Source organism: Gossypium raimondii, chromosome 12, assembly GCF_025698545.1.
Source record: "Gossypium raimondii isolate GPD5lz chromosome 12, ASM2569854v1, whole genome shotgun sequence".
Classification (NCBI taxonomy): Eukaryota; Viridiplantae; Streptophyta; class Magnoliopsida; order Malvales; family Malvaceae; genus Gossypium; species Gossypium raimondii.
The window spans coordinates 27,317,906-27,329,993 of record NC_068576.1 but is presented as its reverse complement, the minus strand read 5'-3'; the positions used below and the strand labels follow the sequence as shown (position 1 = coordinate 27,329,993).

At 34.4% G+C, this 12,088-nt stretch overlaps 1 non-coding gene across 1 annotated transcript; it reads left to right on the top strand.

The window, feature by feature from the left end:
- Positions 1–11,617: 11,617 nt before the first annotated feature.
- Positions 11,618–11,704, top strand: TRNAS-GGA (transfer RNA serine (anticodon GGA)). Its single transcript has one exon. It is a non-coding gene; the product is annotated as a tRNA-Ser (tRNA).
- The last annotated feature ends 384 nt before the right edge of the window (positions 11,705–12,088 follow it).

The following is a 12,088-nucleotide window of genomic DNA, read 5'->3' as shown; positions in this document are numbered from 1 at the left end:
GAAACTTAATTTTCGTTGCATGTTTATTTAAAGACGGCTTGACCATGACTTTTCATAATGGAATTGCAACATTTATAAATCACAATCTTATCTGTAATAGATGGATGTCAAATAATCTCTATTTTATCAAACTAAATATGTACACATTTCTTGAGACTAAAATATCGAATAAATTACTTAAAACTTCTTTCTAATGAGGCATACCTTTGGCATTTGAAACTTGGTCTTATTGAGCGATAAAGAATCACTAGACTTGTGAAAGATGACATCTTAAGTTCACTTGAAGAATTTGATCTTTCATAATGTGAATATTTCTTAGAAGTTAAGATGACTAAGCGATCTTTTAATGCAAAAGGAACAAGGGCCGAAAAACCCCTAAAACTTGTGCACACTGACGTATGTGGACTCATGAGCGTTAGTGCAAATAGTGGTTGCGGGTATTATGTAACCTTTATTTATGACTATTCCAGATATTGGTATGTATACCTGATACACCACAAGAGTGAAACTTTTGATAAATTCAAAGATTTTCATGCGAAAGTGGAGAAACAACTAGGTTTACCTATAAAGGCACTTCTCTGATCGAGGTTGGGAATATTTATCTGATGAGTTCTTAGGGTACCTCATAGAGAATGAGATTCTATCCTAATTAACCAAGTCGGGCACTCCACAATAGAATGGCATGGAAGAGAGAAGAATTTGAACGTTATTAGACAAGGTACGTTCGATGTTAAGTTATTCAAAACTATCAATCTCTTTTTAGGGATACGCTATACAAACGGTTTGAAATATTCTGAATATGTGCCAACCAAAAGCCCCATACAAATTGTATAATGGTAGGAAGCCGAATCGTAACCATTTTAGGATTTGGGGATGTCCGGCCCACGTATTCGATAAATATGTGAGGATGTAGCGCCCTCAACCCAACCTGATTCACCGGGTCTGAATCTCGGGTATTACTAAATGACACAAAACATTTAAACAAATTTGTAATTTCTCATTTATTTAAAACATGTTGTTTGCAATTTCAAAAGAAAAACCTAGCATTTGGAAATTTAAAATAAAATATATGGAAAATAACTTTTTATATCAGTTTTGAAATAGATCTTTACAAGCTAGAAATCATTTTAAGACAGACTTAAACGACGTATTCAGGACCATGCCACAAATCAACTATATGCATAATAGCCCACTCTGCCACCAACTTGGCGTACTCCTGGTGTTGTCCCTCTAGGTGAAGCATGTTCTCATCATACCTAAAAAGCAATAACAAATCTTGTAAGTACAAGATTTCTTAGTGAACCCACTATCACCATACCTTTATGGATACTTTGAAATCTTGTATGAATTGCTATAAGTCAACTATATTCTACATCATTTACTTCAGCTAATACCAACACAGTGTTATCAGTCCTTTATACGCTAATTATCATGTCCTTATCATACTTAATCTTCCATATCTTGTTAACTGAAGCATGTTTCCAATCATTCACAGATCTTTTCTCTCATAATACTTACTTAATAGAACGTATCCTTAAAAAGCACTTCCAACAATCCATACCTTAACTTATACTCTTATTTCAAACAATTGTTCACTATCATTATCTTAGGCGGATACTTACATAGAATTTCATACTATTGGTTCACACTCAAATAAACCCTGATTTAGTTCTGTAAAAATATTCATACTGATAATTTACTATGTATAACATCCAAATGAAATCCACATCATGCTATATCGAATCTCATAATTCAAAATAGCATTAACTCATATTCAAAATAATTTTAGAAGAAGATGCAATCCCACTTACTTTTTATATTAAGATTTCATTGTGATGGATATCCTTATCAACATACATATACATATTTCTTTCTCACGAACCCTTATGACTTTATTCAACTCTTATCTTAGAGCATATCAATACCTTATCCTAGTCACACTTATTACTGAACTACTAGAATTTATTCATACCTTACCATAGAGATAAACATTCAAATCCATAGCTTACCAGATATTCCAGACAGTTCACGCCACATATATCTAACAGAACACACCACACAGGCAATCATATAGAGTGCGCCACTAAATCGTTCCATTCAGAATTTGCCACAAAGGCATCCCTTTCAGAGTTTGCCACTAAGGCATTCTTTTTAGAGTTCGCCACTGAGGCATTCCTTTCAAAGTTTTTCACTAAGGTTATTCTTTCAAAGTTTGCCAGAAAGGTTATCCTTTTAGAGTTTTCCACAAAGGCTATCCTTCCAGAGTTCGCTAAAAAGACTATTCTTTCAGATTTTCCACAAAGACTATTCTTTCAGAGTTCGCCACAAAGGCTATTCTTTGATGTTGTGTTTATGATATAGATTCGTCCTGGGACACACAAAGAACCTTATTGGGTAATCCCCATTCCTTAGTTATTTTTCAGAGGGTGTCACAGCCATGGACTTTTCTTTCAAAGTTCGTGTTTTTGGTCCTAACAAACTCCAATAGAATACCACAATGGTCAACAGACACACTCTTTTGACAGACTCTTCATGCATTGTCACAATCTAAGTTCAACATTTTACTTCACTAATATACACCTAATCAGAACACACATCTCATAGCATGCATTTTTAACAGATACATACTGAACCAAATTTCAATGTTTCAATACTCGTACACCAATAATCACATACTTGAAATTATCAAATTCACTACCCATATACATATTATACTTTTCATAGTTTTAGATTCATAATTCAATAAATTTCCTAAAGTATCTCTCGACATGAATAGTATACATGTAGAGTCAACATAGAACTCACCTAATTCTCACTAATGGCATATAAAAACTCTAGATCCGGATATTCAACTTGAACCAGCAGCAACCACTACATTTAAAATATAAGAGCATCATTAAGACTCACTCGTATACAATTTACCATCAATTTAAGCACTGACAACTCCCATGCAAAGCCTTCTATTTACATCTTAATGTTCATGCACCTCTTACAGACTTACTCTTTCAGAATTTAACATACAGAACAGTAATAGTTACCTTAAAAGGGAATAACCACTGATCATGACATAACCTTAGCTTTTAGATTATCAATAAAGAGATACATTCAGACTTAAGGAAGGCATCTGTAAATTCCACTAAGGAAGAGGAAGAAGAACCCTTTTCATAATACATTTTCACATATAAATATGACTCATCTTACTTAGTGGAATTTAACAAGTGTCATACGTATCAAAACTTGTCTGTTATTAACCTACAATTTTCAAGAAAAATATAAATAAGCTCTCTTCATCAAATTTATCAGGCTAAACTATAAAGTTGATTTCTAAGCAAATTACTTAAAGTCTAACTAACACAATATATCATACGAACTAGATGTACTATACTTTTGGCGAATGCTCATCTCATATTTCCCTTTTATCTATTAATACAAACATCTCCTTAATATACCAAAATATTCTGAAATCAAGTTCTTACTAACTCAAGTGGCGGTTATTATACACCCACACGTAAATGCCAAAATGATCATTTGGATGGATAACAACACGCTAAACAGACTGTTTATTGCTATATGCCCAAAAATTTAGATCTACCAGAATTAGGGTGTTACAAAAGAAGTTAGACTCACAGACAAAATTGTACATGTTTGTAGGATATCTAAAGGGAACAAAGGGTGGTTTGTTTTATAACCCGAAAGAGCAAACTATTATTGTCTCAACTCATGCTACTTTCCTTGAAGAAAATTACATGAATGACTTCAAACCTCGAAGTAAAGAGGTACTCAATGAGCTTTCATGAAATATACAAAACCCTACAGAAATGGTTCCAAAACTAACTCCTAATAGTATAGGTACAAAAGATAAGCAGCATAGGGAGCCTCGTCGTTATGGAAAGGTCTCTCATAGGCCTGATTTCTTCCAATTTGGCGAAAGTGTTTTTAAAACTGAGTATGCCGAACAGGAAGATGATGACCCACTCACATATGATAAAGCAATTCAAAGTGTTGATCCCAAGCTCTGGGAAATAGTTATGAAAGCTGAGATAGACTCTATGTATTCCAACTCAGTGTAGGAACTTGTAGACTTACCGGAAGTAATAAAACTCATAAGGTGTAACTAGATCTACAAGAGGAAAAGAAATACGGATGAAACTTATAAGGCCAGAATTGTAACAAAAGGTTAAACTCAATAAGAAGACATCTATTATGGAGAAACCTTCTCTTCGATTGTCAAGCTCAAGTCAATTCGCATATTACTATCCATTGTGGTAGCTCTCGATTACGAGATCTAGAAAATAGATGTCAAGACAGCGTTTTTGAATAGCTATCTTGAAAAGAGCATCTACATGATGCAATCCACTGAATATATAGCCAAAGGAAACGAGTATAAAGTTTCAAACTAATTAGATCCATATATGGGCTTAAGCAAGTGCCCTACTCATGAAATCAAAGATTCGTTCAAGCGATCAAGACTTTTGAATTTGAGCAAAACGTAGATGAACCTTATGTTTATAAATATTTAGAGGATGGAAAGGTGGTCTTTCTCGTTCTATAAGTCGATGATATTCTACTCATTGGGAATGATTTCCGGACATTATCATCAGTTAAATTGTGGTTAACCCAACAGTTTAGCATGAAAAACTTGGGAAAAGAGAATTTTGTTTTAGGTATTTGAATCCTGATGGATCGAAAAAATAAAGTGCCAGCATTGTCTCAAGCTTCATACGTAGACAAGATATTGGAGCGTTATGCAATGACTGATTCAAAGAAAGAAAATCAACCCTCCATATCCAGATTTCATCTTTCTCTAGAGGATTGCCCTAAGACAGCATAAGAAAGAGATAACATGATAAAGGTTTATGCTTCGATAGTAGGAAGTCTCATATATGCTATGTTATATTATATTATGCATACACTCAGATATATGTTATGCAGTAGGGTTGGCAAGTCGATATCAGGAGAATCTAGGACTAACGCACTGACAAGTAGTTAAGCATATACTCAAGTACTAACAGAGAACGAAAGATTATATGCTTGTGTATTCCAAATAAGACCTTACTCTTATTGAATATATTGATTCTGACTTCCAAACATGTCGAGATTTGAGGAAATCCGTCATTGGGCTATATTTTTGTCCTAGACGAAGGGTCCATTTTGTGGAGCAGCGTAAAACAAACTTGTACTTCTTACTCCAATATGAAAGCCAAATATTTGGCTGCTTCTGAAGCTACCAAAGAATCAATATGGCTTCAAATTTTCCTCACGGATCTTGAAGTCATTCTTGGTATAGAAAAAGCTATCACACTGTACTGTGACAACAGTGCAAAAATAGTTAATACCAAGGAGACGAGAAACCTCATAAGGACAAAACAAATTAAAGGAGATAGGAGTGTATGACAGAATAGTGGATGAAGTCAAAAATCAATTTGGAGGACAAACCTTGGGGATTTGTTTAGCCAAGACTCTTATAGCTAGAAAGCTCTCTGGGAAACATATGGAGGGCATAGTAATGCGAAACATGACTCATCTACTTCACTAGGGCAAGTGGGAGACTGTTGGATCTGGTGCCCTAAATGTAGTATTTTCGTCTAAGAACAATTGTAACTTTTTCGAATTGATTGGTTAATAAAACAAATTCATTGGTTACGTTAATATACTTTGTATAATTATCCTCACATGGTTTTTTCACGCAAGCAAAATGGAAGCAAATGTTGCTCACTAGTGGTCTAAATGTTTAACTAATATCAAGCAGTACTATGTGGTTGGATCGTACTATAGAAAGGCAACTTGTATTAGTAGACAAACTTAAAAATGTCCTTAGCCTAATCAAAAATGAGCAAATCGATTAAAAGACTAATATGTTGTCTATCAAATCCAATTGGGAAGATGCCTTGTCTTGGGCATCGAAATGAATGACTCCCAAAAGATAGAGACATAGATGTGATTGAATGGACTGATAGTACATCAGACAGGACCCAAGCAGAATAGATCCTGAATCTATTTATGGATTTATTCACTTGTGACGTTCATAGTGTGACATACCTAAATCCTGAGTGGATAACTGACTATATATGTGTGACTCGTACACTTTGATGTAAGTAAAAGCCTGAATTCAAATAGATAAGAAACCGAAAGTTGGTGCATTGGGTGTACGATTTTTGTAGTATGTAGCTTCATTCACAACAATGGAATTCATAGCCCAAAATAGAGGTAAATGATATCCTCTTATTGGTATTACAGGGTTGATGGAAAGTAAACGTGGCCACGGGTTGTCCGTCTTGGTGATGATTACTTAATCACTATTTGATAGTGATTGATTTTTTCATTAAGGAAAATGTAATGGTTACCATGAGATAAAATAGGATCATATAAGGAGAACGGATATTATCCCAAATAGATCAAGGAATCCTATGAGGGTAACACACTTATGATAATGTTATTGGTGTTAGGAAATGTGATCATATTATAGTAAACATGCAACTATTTTCTATTTATTTGAACGATGAATAAATAAAAAAGTTAATTTCACATTTCACTATTATGTCTTTTGTATTTATGTCTTTTATATTTTTCATGCATAGCAAAATTTTGATAATCAAATATTAGCTCATTGATTGTCTAAGTTCAAACTGAAGATAAGTGGCATTGTAAGAACATTTACATTGTCAGAAAGGCAACTTACTTCAGTAGATAATCTAAATAAGTTTGAAATCCCGTAACAGAATCTAAGTGAGCATTTGATTCAAATACTAAGAAGGATTATTATACCGTCTACAATTCCAATTGGGGAGATGGCTAGTCTTGGCTATCGGAGCAGTTAACTCCACGAGTACAGACATAGATGTATTCATTGGTAGAATGATACATTAGACTGGACCTAAGAAGAATTAATTCGGAATCCATTTATGAATTAATTCACTTGTGACGTCCATGACGTGATTTACCAAAATCCTGAGTTAGTCATTGACCACGTTTATGCAACTCATGTGTTTTGATATAAGTGGAGGCTTATACTCTAAAGATAATCGAGTCCATAGTTTGTATGTTGGGTACATGACTTGTGTAAGTCATAGCTTTACTAGCAACAGTGGAATTCATAACTCAATTAAAGAGTTAATAATATCCTCTCATTGGTATTGTGTCGACTGATAAATATGGAACATGGCCACGGGTTGCTAGTTCTTGAACGAGCAATTTATCACAATCATTTGTTGACAATGATCATATTAATCATTAAGAAGGCACATGCTGACAATGAGATAAAATAGGATTGTATTAAGTGAACGGATTTAACTCAAAAGAATCAAGGATATCAACAAAGTAGTTGGATGAATTGTTTTCGTAAATAGTATACAATAAGGGGTTTTCAATCATGGTACTTCTTGTGGACTAACTCCATGAGTAATTGTGAATTATCGGAATGATGCTTCTATACAAAATTGCAATCACTAGAGCCTAATTGTATATGTCCGATTGGTCCCTGCACTAGCTCAATAAAAGCTCGATCAGACTGCACTTGAATCAGAAGAAAATTCTACAACTTTGGGAATAATTTAATTGAGTCGATTTATTCGATGTGGAACTAAATTAAGTGGTCGTAAGAATTGTTCAACTAGAGAATTTCATTAAATAATTTTGTTGAAAATTTAATTTGGAAAATCTAAGTAATTTTTGAAAAATTAACTTTGATTAAGTAAAATTAAATAAATCAAAACAATTAAAATTAATATGATATTTTTAGAAGTTAACTTTCAAATCAGACAATTGGCGCAATGGGTAATTGAACTTGAAAATTGGGCCTAAGATCATAAATTGGGCCCAAAAGCCCAAAATCAAGAATAAGACCAAAAAATTGGTCTAACTGGGCCCAACATGTAAAACCGGGTTGACGGTCCAACTGGTGGCTACACCGAATAGGTCAGGTCATCATTGACCCGAACCAAACCGACAGCAATCGAATCAGCTCAGGGTGTCGTAAGGGTGTTGCACCTGTATCACCAAACATGACGGTGTCGGTGGTTGGGACGATGGTGTCCCGATGGCCGACGGCGATTGATCATTGGTGGTTGAGCAGTGGAAGAGTTACACTCCTACTTGGACACTACTAGAGAATTTGATTTTAGATTAATTATTCCAAAAATAATATTATTTTAATAGTTTAATATTAAACTTAATTTAATACCTATCTTTATAGTATTTTATTAATTTAATATTAAAGTGATTTTCTTAATATTAAATTTAATTTAATGTTTATCTTGTAGATAAACATTCTATTATTTTAATAAGATTTAATATTAAATTTAATCTAATATTTATCTTAATAAATATTATATTAATTTAATATTAAAGTGATTAAGTTTAATCATAGTTAAACTCTATAAACTCTCCTATATAAAGAGAGTCTTAGGTTATTATTTATACATACTTGAATTCAAGAGAAAGTTGTAGAGAGAATTCTCTAATGAGATTATTCCAGAAAATTTCTAAAATTATTTTTCTGATTTACAACTTGAAATTTTAGAGAAATTATAAAATTACCCCACTGGTAATTTTTGTAAAAAATTTATGATTCTAAGCGGGCCCACACTCGGCAGATGTGAGTTTGAGAATAGCGGAGAAGACTACTCGGTCGAAGCACTCATCCTAGACGAATCGAAAAGGTACAATTTTGATTAAGTGTTTATTACTTTAGATATCACAACCAAGATCTTGTTTTGGAAAATTTTTAAAACTCTGAATTTCCTAAATTTATTTTCTGTTGTGTTTTCCAAACTCGTTTTTCCTACAATTGGACGAGAGTTGAGCAGTTACTTTCGTAATGGTATGTCGTTGGGGAGAGAGCTCAGTCACGATACTATAGTGAAAAGACTTTGTGACTAAATGTGTTTATAATTAATAGGTGAAAAACCGAAACTAATTATAAATCATTTGAGCCTCAACTACATATGTCTAACCAATCCCTCCGCTAGCTCATTAAAACCATAAATGAATTGCGTGTTTGAATAGAAATGAACGGAATGAATAGGAAAAAAAATGGGAAACATTCATGAATGATTATGGTTTTCTCCAAAATGGAGAAATGGAATCATTTGAAAATGAATGTAGATTTCCAAAAATGGAAATGATAATGAAAATGAAATAATTCATTTGCAATCCTATATGTATTACTTAAAAATTATCGGAAGAATGATTTTATTTTTTGAACTGCTTTTGAAGCCCAAAATGAACATATGATAAATAGGAAAACTAAATATTGAACATATTTTTTGAAATGTTGAACATATTTTGTCATAGTGAACATGTTGAGTTGTGAAATATTAAAAATATTTTTTAAAAATTTTACCAGGGGTGAAATCATCAAAATTTTACTAGGATAAAATAAGGATGAGAAATTTTTTTTATATATAAATATTAAAGTTTATTTTGAGAAATAGAAAAACTAAATCGGGTTGGATCAAATTACAAAGTACTCGGTCAAAAAAGCCCAGGAAATACTCATAATTAGACCCGATGTGAGAGAGGCCCAAAAACCCCTCATGAACGTGAAGGGGGTGGCAACCCTAGTAGGAATACTAAGGTGTATCATTCACCCTAGTCCTATTCTAAGTAAGATGTTGCTTTTCTATTTGAAATAAACCACAACTCAATAAGGGTTCTACCTTCTATTCCTATAAATAGATGAATCCAATAGAGCTATTAACACAACTTTAAGAGATTATTATTCTGCTGAAAAATAAAAAAATTATTCTCAACTATTACATATATCTTTCTAAATAAAAATTATATCAGTTTATACTAAGAAGAGAGAATTTTTATTTCCACCCAAAAAAGAGAGAACTTTTTCTAGTTCTGTGTTTCGATTCAATTGATTCGAGCCTACACTCGAAGCAGTTCATGGTACGAGAATAGTAGAGAGATCATTTTGTTGAAAGTCGAGAACAATGAACATCCACTAAGCCAAAAACACAGGTACAAATTCAGTTAAGATTTATTGTTATAAATGTCACAAGTCAGGTTGATTTTCAAATTTTTAATTTTCTACTGTGCAAGAAAACCGTTTTCAAACTGGGATTTTTCTAACATTTGGGCTTTCTACATAGCCCAATGTTTGGGACCAAATCAAAAGTTGGCGGAGGCATTTCCCATGTCTACACATCCCAAAAGGTTGGGAACTCGTTTCCCCAAATATGCAATGTCAGTTCAATGTGTACACCTCATCGATATATTATTCGACATAGATCGAGGCGTCAGCACAAGCTACAATGACATGTGCACACGAATACCATAATGTTTGGAACCTCCCGCAATCACATAGCCTATTTCAGATATCAGCTCCATAGGACCTAGACGGGATACCCGATCGACAACTGACGAACTCCGTCAACTCAAAAGTTTCCAATTTCAAGAATATAACTCTATGTGTATCAACCTCGCTCTCTGAGTGTTGACCTTCATCGACTTTCTAACCTCATCCACATACACGTATCCCGCCTCTATTTGATTTACTTATTTTAGCCTCATTCTTCAAATCAAGGTTGTCGGCTTATAGAATGTAACTGAGAAAATAGATGCAATTGGGAAGTGTCGTGTATGCTTTAAGATGGAGTTAACGACCACTACAAGGTTGGTAGTCATATGATCATATCGAGATTCTTCATCGAAACTTTGATTCCATTACCATGACTCCATACTCCCAAACCACTCTTGTAATATACGGTTCGTTTCATCGTTCATATCAGCCTGAAGCCTCACCAGCCTCTATCTAAAACAGTGTTGTTCTTACTCGTACCCTGCGTATGTATTCCGTTAAGTCATGTTATGTTTTGTTACACAGTTTGTAAATATATTAAAAAATAAAACCGGTAATTACCTATGTTCACGACTTGTTTGCGTCAATCCACATTCTTGAAGTCCCTATGTAAGTTCACTATAGTGTGGCAGATGCAGTGGACGGATATCCACAGAACAATAGAACGCCTAATCGTAGCAACTAGCCCCTTTGGTTTATTGAAAATGATGCAAATGGTGTCTTGTCTAACAACATACCTCCACAAGTTCATTAGAAAAAATTGTCATGATTCCATGTTCTCCGACTCCACGATGGCAAACGCTATAAGTAGCACGTTTCGGTTCCTGTCTTATGCAACTGCAATAAGGAGGATCTGCGTATATTTCTCATCCATCCTATCAACCTGCACAAGCAGCTTGCAGTGGGGAAAGACTCGAACGCATTGATTGAATGTCCAAAACATCCAATAAAAAATGCTTCTCCGTAGTTGTAGTTGGTCATCCGAGCCGTAAGAAGGCAATCTGCAAGTCAACGACAGTCCTTGGCACGTATTCCTGCATAGCAGCTATCCACCTCTGAAGTTCATTGTACAATGCATCCCAATCTTCGTACAACTGTTTCATGGCCATCTGTTTAACCAACCATGCCTTTCGATATGACACTCAATACTAGAACTGTCCATGCATTTCGGCAATTAGCACCGATACAAGAATGGTGGGCATATCTTTAATCAGTGGCATGATGCAATTGCAGATAATTTCCTTTACTGCAAGAATATGAATGACTCGCTATTCACTCGCGGTTTTTGGGTCATAATCATAAGATTATATAGGAGAGATGGCCGAGTGGTTCAAGGCGTAGCATTGGAACTGCTATGTAGGCTTTTGTTTACCGAGGGTTCGAATCCCTCTCTTTCCGTACCCCTATCTTAACCTAATTCACCAACGTTACCGACCTCAATGTAAAAAATAACAATGGAAAGGTCAATTTTCAATTTCCGATCTTTCTATTTGACCCAGTTCATATCTTTGTTTCGTGTGTTCCCGGGAGGAATTCGATCTCTTCAATCTCGGGGTACCGCATCCTCATTTCAAAGGTTATTTTGATCATCCCTATTTTGTGGTGATAAAGAAGACATGCAGATTGAAAGTATTGATCTAAACAGACATCAAATGAACAGCTCTATGAGGCCAAATTCCGAGTAAAAAGTTTTTTATAAGTAACGAGAAGCTCTCAAGAGTTTCGATCATCAACAACGGAAAAGTCGTAGCGCGTTTAGCACTCAGTGCCAGCAAGACCTTG